General features: G+C 45.1%; 2 pseudogenes; one reads left to right on the top strand and one right to left on the bottom strand.

The window, feature by feature from the left end:
• Positions 1-487: 487 nt before the first annotated feature.
• Positions 488-1,177, bottom strand: LOC142461589 (large ribosomal subunit protein uL16-like; annotated as a pseudogene).
• Positions 1,178-1,406: 229 nt separating this feature from the next.
• On the top strand, positions 1,407-6,259 carry LOC142461590 (NEDD8 ultimate buster 1-like; annotated as a pseudogene).
• Positions 6,260-7,124: the final 865 nt, after the last annotated feature.

A 7,124-nucleotide genomic window follows, 5' to 3' on the forward strand; every position in this document is an offset into this window, starting at 1 on the left:
CTGTGTCCCCATTCCCAGGCTTACCTTAGTGTGGTACAAAGGCTGTATCTGAGCCACGGCACCACAAATGTTAGGTTTCTTGGGTGGGAAAAAACTTCGCTCTTGGCTTCACCCGGGAAAGAATTCATGCCGAAGCCTGGTTTGTGATCCAAGTGAGTTTTATGAAGGACAGAAGAAGTTTTACAGTCACTTATCACAGAAAACTTTGCAGAACCACAAGCCCACACATGGTAACCTGAGGCCAAACGGACTGCAGCACAGCTGAGTGGAAGGCAGAAAAGAAACAGAAGGGTCAGGTGCTCTTAAGGTCCTGGTATGTGGGGCCTTTGGCTGAAAGATGTGGTCAAAGGTATTGGTTAACCCTATTGACTGATTTAAGCCCACCTGGCCTAGTTTGGGCCCACCCAGGTACACCACCCACCTGGCTCAAGCTTGAATTGGCACATGCCCCATAGCCTTTATGGCTGGCTGAGGCTCGCCTGATTCTTCACAGCAGCCTCCTGTAGGAGTCCTCAATGCAGGAAGAGGGACAAGGCCCTGGTCCCTGCTTCTCACTACCTAACAAGTGCCAGGCCTGGCGCTTGTCCAATGGGCCTCAGTTAGGGGTGTATTTGACCCCACAGCCATCCAGGATGAGGCTCTTCTCAGCCACCATGTCCTCAAACTCATCCGCATCAAACTTGGTGAAGCCCCACCTCTTGGAGATGTGAATCTTACTGGCACCCAGGGAACTTGGACTTGGGCCTGCCTAAGGCCTCAATCACAACATGCTCCTTGTTTAGAAGCTGAGTGGGGATGGACATGATGACCTTGACCTTGCAGACTCCAGCCACTGTGCGTTGGGTTTCCCCAAAGCACCTCGCATCTCAATTTGGAGCCTGCCAGCCCCAACACACAACAACATCTTGTTGATGTGGATGATGTGGAAGGGGTGGAGCGGCACTCGGATGTGGAAGCCATCTTTGCCACGACTTTTCAACATCTTCCGGTTCTGAGGAAGGCTGTCGTCCTCATCCGGCACCACGTGTCTACACTGCGGGAATTCTTCCACCTTTGCCTGCTTCCGGCCCAGGTCAAAGATGCGAATCTTGGTATCAGAGACACCTCGGCAGAAGCGGGACTTTGGATAGGGCTTGTTCCTACCATAATAGTAACACCAGGTGTGGCCGTGGCCCATGGTGACACTAAAATCAAGGTGGCTGCCACAGACAGGTAAGAGTCAGAACAGAAGACAAGGGTGGGCCTAGTCCCGGGGGTACAGGACAGAAAGAACATAGTTTGAGGCCAGAGTGGAGCACTCTCATCTCACCAAAGGAAATGAGTCAGATTGGATCTCTTAAACATTCGTCAGTAAACCTCATTTGGGGTATGTAAGGGGTCCACTCCAGTTCTCCCTCTGGAAACCCATGGGGTACGCCCAAGTCAGGGCTTCATACTGACCCACCTCCATGAAGAGAAAAGAAACGGGATTGAGGCGTCCACAGCGTTTCTCACAGTGATCGTGCTGATTATACAGAGAACTAGAGCCACTTTTTAAAAGATCATTTTATTGGGAGCTCTTATAGCTCGTACATCACTTGTATCAAGCACATTTGTATATATGTTGTCATTATTATTTTCTAAACATTTACTTTCTATTTGAGCCCTTTTTATTCTCTCTCCCCCCTCCACCCTCGTGGCCCCTTGATAAATTATAAATTATTATTTTCATATCTTACACTGACCACTGTCTCTTATCCCCATTGTTTCTTCCCCCTCCCCTCCCCTCCTGGTATTGCTATTCCCATTTCTGTTCCTGGACTAGGTTCTGTATGTTATGATCTCTTATCTGTATCTGTGTACATGTAGAGCCAATTTTTTCCACATCATTTTATTGGGGCTCTTACAACTCTTACCTCAACCCATACATCCATTGTGTCAATCACATTTGTACATTTGTTGCCATCTTCATTTTCTTTCTACTTGAGCCTTTGGTATCCACTCATTTTCCCCCTCCCTCTGCCACTCTCCCTTATTTTACAAACCCTTGATAATTTATAGATTTTTTTCATGTCTTACACTGACCAATGTCTCCCTTTACCCACTTTTCTGTTGTCTGATGGGGTGCCACACCCTGGCCCCAAAGTGTATTTTTGGTATTTCCCAGGGATTTCCTTGCTCTGCTCCCCTTGCTGTTCTGTTGCACGCCCTTAGTGTTTTGCCTCCGTGTGGTGTGGTCAGATCGGGCACAATTCCCACACTGTCCCCAGCATTGTCCCCCGTAGCGCTCTGGGTCAGTGAGGGACATTGTATCTCGTGGTGGGGTCGACCCTGTGGTCCTTTCTGTGCCTTGGCTGCTCTGAGCAGGAATCTCGTCCTCAGGGCTTGGTGGGCCAGGATGTGGTAGAGCCAATTTTTACAAGTTTATAAAAGAGGCTTTTTTTTTTAACTTGGCAGAGATATTAAATGAGAATAGATGATTATAAACTAATGTCTTGGAGGAAATTTTTGGAAGGAAGAACAAGTGAATTTTTGTCTGCATATCCAGTTAAATAAAGCAAGGTCCCCTGGGAAATGGGACTGACCACAAACACCTGCAGGTGTTTCAAAAGATTAACTTCCATAATCTGCCACATGCCTATAGGTGAACAAAATGAGGTCTGAAGCAAAATGATCAAGGGGTGGGAGGAGATGGGCCGTTTTAAAATATCAACCAGGAAGGCATCACTCTAGCTAGTTTTTCATGACGGCATTTGTATATATATGCGAAGGGGTGGCTCCAAATGTTCGTGGGAACATTCCATTATCGTTTCCTTCCCTGTTCCACAAAGTTTTGGAGCGCTTGGGCGGCACAGTTAGGAAAACTCTGTGAGGCTGGGTCGCTGGGCTTGAAGATTAAGGATGAGAGCCTCAGGAGTCATCTAGGTCATTGGCATAACACAGTTGTCGTCGAAATTCTACTTTGCTGGGTAGAATCTGTGATCGTCAGAGCTTGCAAGGGGTCACTGGAGATCCTGCTACTGGTGTCTTCACCTTTGGAGCAAAGGTGAGTGGAGGAAAGTAAGTAAGGACTCGAGGCTCAGAGAAGTGGAGCAGTGAAGTGTGGTGGCCTGGGGGTGGGGGACGGTACAGAAGCATTATCTTCTAGCAAAATGATCCCAGTTCTTAAGGGAAGACAAAATTCAACTTTGCAAAGTTCCATATACAGAAGAAAATAACCAAGTTGGTTTGGCATGGAAGGACCTTGCTAAGGGGGTACCGATAGCAGTGATGCTGTATAACACACACACACCAGGGGGAGGAAGAACAAAAACGTGGGTGAAGGGATATAACGGATGGAGTAAGCTATGGGGGGAAAATATATATAGATATATATATATTATCCAGGGTTCATGAGGGTGGGGAGGGAGGGAAAAAAGAAGAGCTGATAATAAGGGCTCAAGTAGAAAGATAATTTTTAAGGTAGTGTTTTGAAAATTACGATGGTAACATATTGCTTGATATAATTGGTTTATGGATTGTTGTAATATCTGTAAGGTCCCCAATAAAATGATTTTTTATTTTAAAAAAGGACCTTTCTAAGAAATACTCTGATAAGCTACAATGCTGTGAAAATGAGGTAGGAAAAAAACAGAAGAAACATGGTGCAGAGCAATGGAAAGTGGGGCAGGAAATGAAAATTACAAAACAATAGTAATTGCTACAACTGAGGTATTTTTTCCTCCTATACTAAGAAAAGAGGAAAAACTTGTGGGAGACCTGCTTGCACATCACTGGCAGGGAACTGAGGTCCAAAATAGCAGAAACCTTTGGATTTCACGAAAATTATATCAAAATTGTCATAAATAATAAACAGCTCATGAAATAACAATAATGATATACAATTGATCAAGGATTCATCGGGGTGGTGGAGGGAGGGGAAAAACAGGAGTTGATACCAAGGGCTCAAGTAGAAAGAAGATGTTTTGGAAATGTTGATGGCAACATATGCACAAGTGTGCTTAGGACAATTGAATGATGGATTGACATAAGATTGGTAAAAGCCCCTCAATAAAATGATTAATAAAAAATTTTTAAATGAAATGTTAAACAAAAGAAACAGCTTCAACGAGGAAAGACGTGGAAGAGTCAAGAGTGACTCGTAGTGGGAAAGCTGTGTGTTTGCACTGAAGCAGGCTGAGGAGGATGTGTGGAAGAACTTTCACGTAGACTGGGAAGAGCAAAGTGAAGCTGAACTGACTATACATCTTTACAAGAGCACCAAGAGAGGACGGGAAATCTGGACTGCGAGAGCTGAAACGTGGTAGACCCATAAACTACACCTTATTTAGACATAGCCACCCAAACGGGCCGATCAATCAGGATTCCCCACTCGAGAGCACAGCCCTTATGTGAGCTATGGGATATCATGAGAAAAGCAGGGCTTCCCTGAAAAAAGAAGACTCTGGAATAGTGCGGCCGTGTCGGTTGGATGCTGACAAACATTTCTGTGAGTGCTGCAGAGAACGAATGGACCCAGTAGAAACTTACACGGGGCTCCAGCTAGGTATTGTACGGTGCTACTTCCACCCGGAGCAACTGGAATGCCTTGATGAGGTAGAAAAAAAATAAACTTGGCCCAGAAATGCTTTAAAATTTGTTATGGAGAGGATCCTCAGAGACTGGCCCACATGAAAGGAAATGGTGGTAAAGAGAAGGTATTGTTCCTAAGACCACTTGCTTCAGGCAATCCAAATCTCTCCGAGTAGTAACGATGTAGAGCCAAAGAAGTTTCAACAAGCCACGCCAACTCTTTAAAGAGCGAGAACATTGAGCCAGCAAAGAATCATCATTTGTTGCAGCTGAGATTTTAAAAAAATCATTTTATTGGGCACTCGTGCAGTGCTCGTCACAATCCATAGATCCATCCATTGTGTCGAGCATATTTGTACATTGGTTGCCATCATCATTCTCAAAACATTTCCTTTCTACTTGAGCCCTTGGTATCAGCTCCTTATTTTACCCCCTCCATCCTCCACCCTCTCTCATGAACCCCTGATAATTTATAAATTATTATCATTTTGTCATGTCTGACATTGTCCGACGTCTCCCTTCCCCCACTTTTCTATTGTCCATCTCCCAGGAAGGGGTTATATGCAGATCATTGTGATCGGTTCCCCCTTTCTACCCCTTTCCCCTTACCCTCCTGGTATTGCTACTCTCATGATTGATCCTGAGGGTTCATCTGTCTTGTATTCCCTGTGTTTCCAGTTCTTATTTGTACCAGTGTACATCCTCTGGTCTAGCTGGATTTGTAAGGTAAGTTTGGGATCATGATTGTGGTGGTGGTAGGGGGTGGAGGGAGGAAGCATTAAAGAACTAAAGGAAAGTTGTATGTCTCACTGTTGCTATACTGCACCCTGACTGGGTCATCTCCTCTCTGCAATCCTTCTGTTAGGGATGTCCAGTTGGCAGCTGAGATTTATGGCACAGGAAGCCCGGCTGGGCCTGGGAGCATGTGACAGTAACTAGGATCATGCAACTTACTCGTATCACCAACCGAAGAGAGAAATTGGCCCAGATAAGGAAAGAGAAGAAAAGGCGCCAACTGGAGGATATCAATGCTTTGAAAGTCATAGACTACTCTCCACATGTGCGGCTTAGCAGGCCCTTAGCTAGGCTACTGGGAACCTGGATGGAGCCCTGCAGATAATCTACAATTATCTTCTCAATAATCTACACATGTGGTGGTTAAATGAGTCAGGTGCTGAAACCAGCAGCACTCAGGAGGGTCCTTCTGAGGGAAATATTAACCAACTGATGTACATACAAGGGCTTGCCGCTCTTGTTGCTGCGCAGCACTGAGAGTGCGCAGGGGAAAGTCCAGCTGGCCGCGCAGACTCTTGTCCACAATGATGGAAGTCTTCTCCTGATCTGCAGCTCTCAGCAGAAGATTCAAGTCCATCCACATCCCCTGCTGGGTCTGCAGGTTCTTATAGTCCCTCAACAGATGAAGATTTGGAGACAGAGGCAGTCAAAGAAATATTGGAAGATTTTCTAGAGCATGAAGATTATCTACATGAATAACAATGAGTACAAGGAAGAAAAAACTGTCCAAGAGTTGACTGTGGTGATAATTGTACAACTCCTCTTGATCATGGAATTGTATGACATGTGGAGGAAGTGCTAATGACACTGTTTTAAAAAGATTATCTTGACTCAACTCTGGAAGATGAAGAGATTATTATCACAGTGATTAGCCTATGTAGAAAAGATAAAGTCTGCAACAAAGAAAGACTAAATATTGGACAGAAATAAGGACTAGATTTCTGCTTAGAAATTCTTTCATAACAGTCTAAGCATGCTGTCTACCCCTCTTCCCATGCCGCCATTGTTTTTAATCTGCTTTTGCTGCAAAAATGATTCCTACTTGATTGTGGGGATTGCAGGAAACAGAAGCATGTGAGGCCAAGGGGGTCCTGATCAGTAAAGACTGATAGCTTCGAAAAGAGCTTCTTCTGACCGGACTCTTGCCATTTGTGATAGTTAGGTTTACTGTGCCAACTAGGTTTCCGTAGGAACATGTGGGCAGAGTTTAATCAGGTCACAGCTTGATTGGAGGTCAATGAGATAAATGGCTTTCCAAGGCCAGCACCCTTCTTTTTTTCTCCCTGGTGATTGGACTAGCGCCCTTCTGCTTAAACTCATCCTGTGCCTCACGCACGTGCTTCACTACTGTGGCTGAGCCAACCTGTGGATCTTGCCTTGCTGTGTAAATGCATTGCCAAAGCTTGAGGGTTCATGGAGACCTGCTTCACTGTGCTTCCTGAGGATCCATCAGGACCACTTCACTATGCTCCCAAGCTACTGGTCTCTGCTGCGCCTCAAAGTCTCATCTTCCTGCATTGCTGCCCCACAAATGCTTGTCTTGCCTGAAGGCAGACTCTGTTGTGTGTTTCCTTGACCTTGGACCAGTTGAAGGACTTTAGTACATTAATGGTTCCATGAAAGTGAGTTGAACTGAGCCCTTTGTACTGTTGTGTGGACTAATTAGCTGTTGTCTTCCTTCTCACTATATATGTATATTGATAAGTGTCCTAGTTTTGTTTCTCTAAAAACAAATAATCCACACACCATTCTTTCTGCCTTTGGGTTCACTCTCCCTA

Source organism: Tenrec ecaudatus, chromosome 11, assembly GCF_050624435.1.
Source record: "Tenrec ecaudatus isolate mTenEca1 chromosome 11, mTenEca1.hap1, whole genome shotgun sequence".
Lineage (NCBI taxonomy): Eukaryota > Metazoa > Chordata > Mammalia > Afrosoricida > Tenrecidae > Tenrec > Tenrec ecaudatus.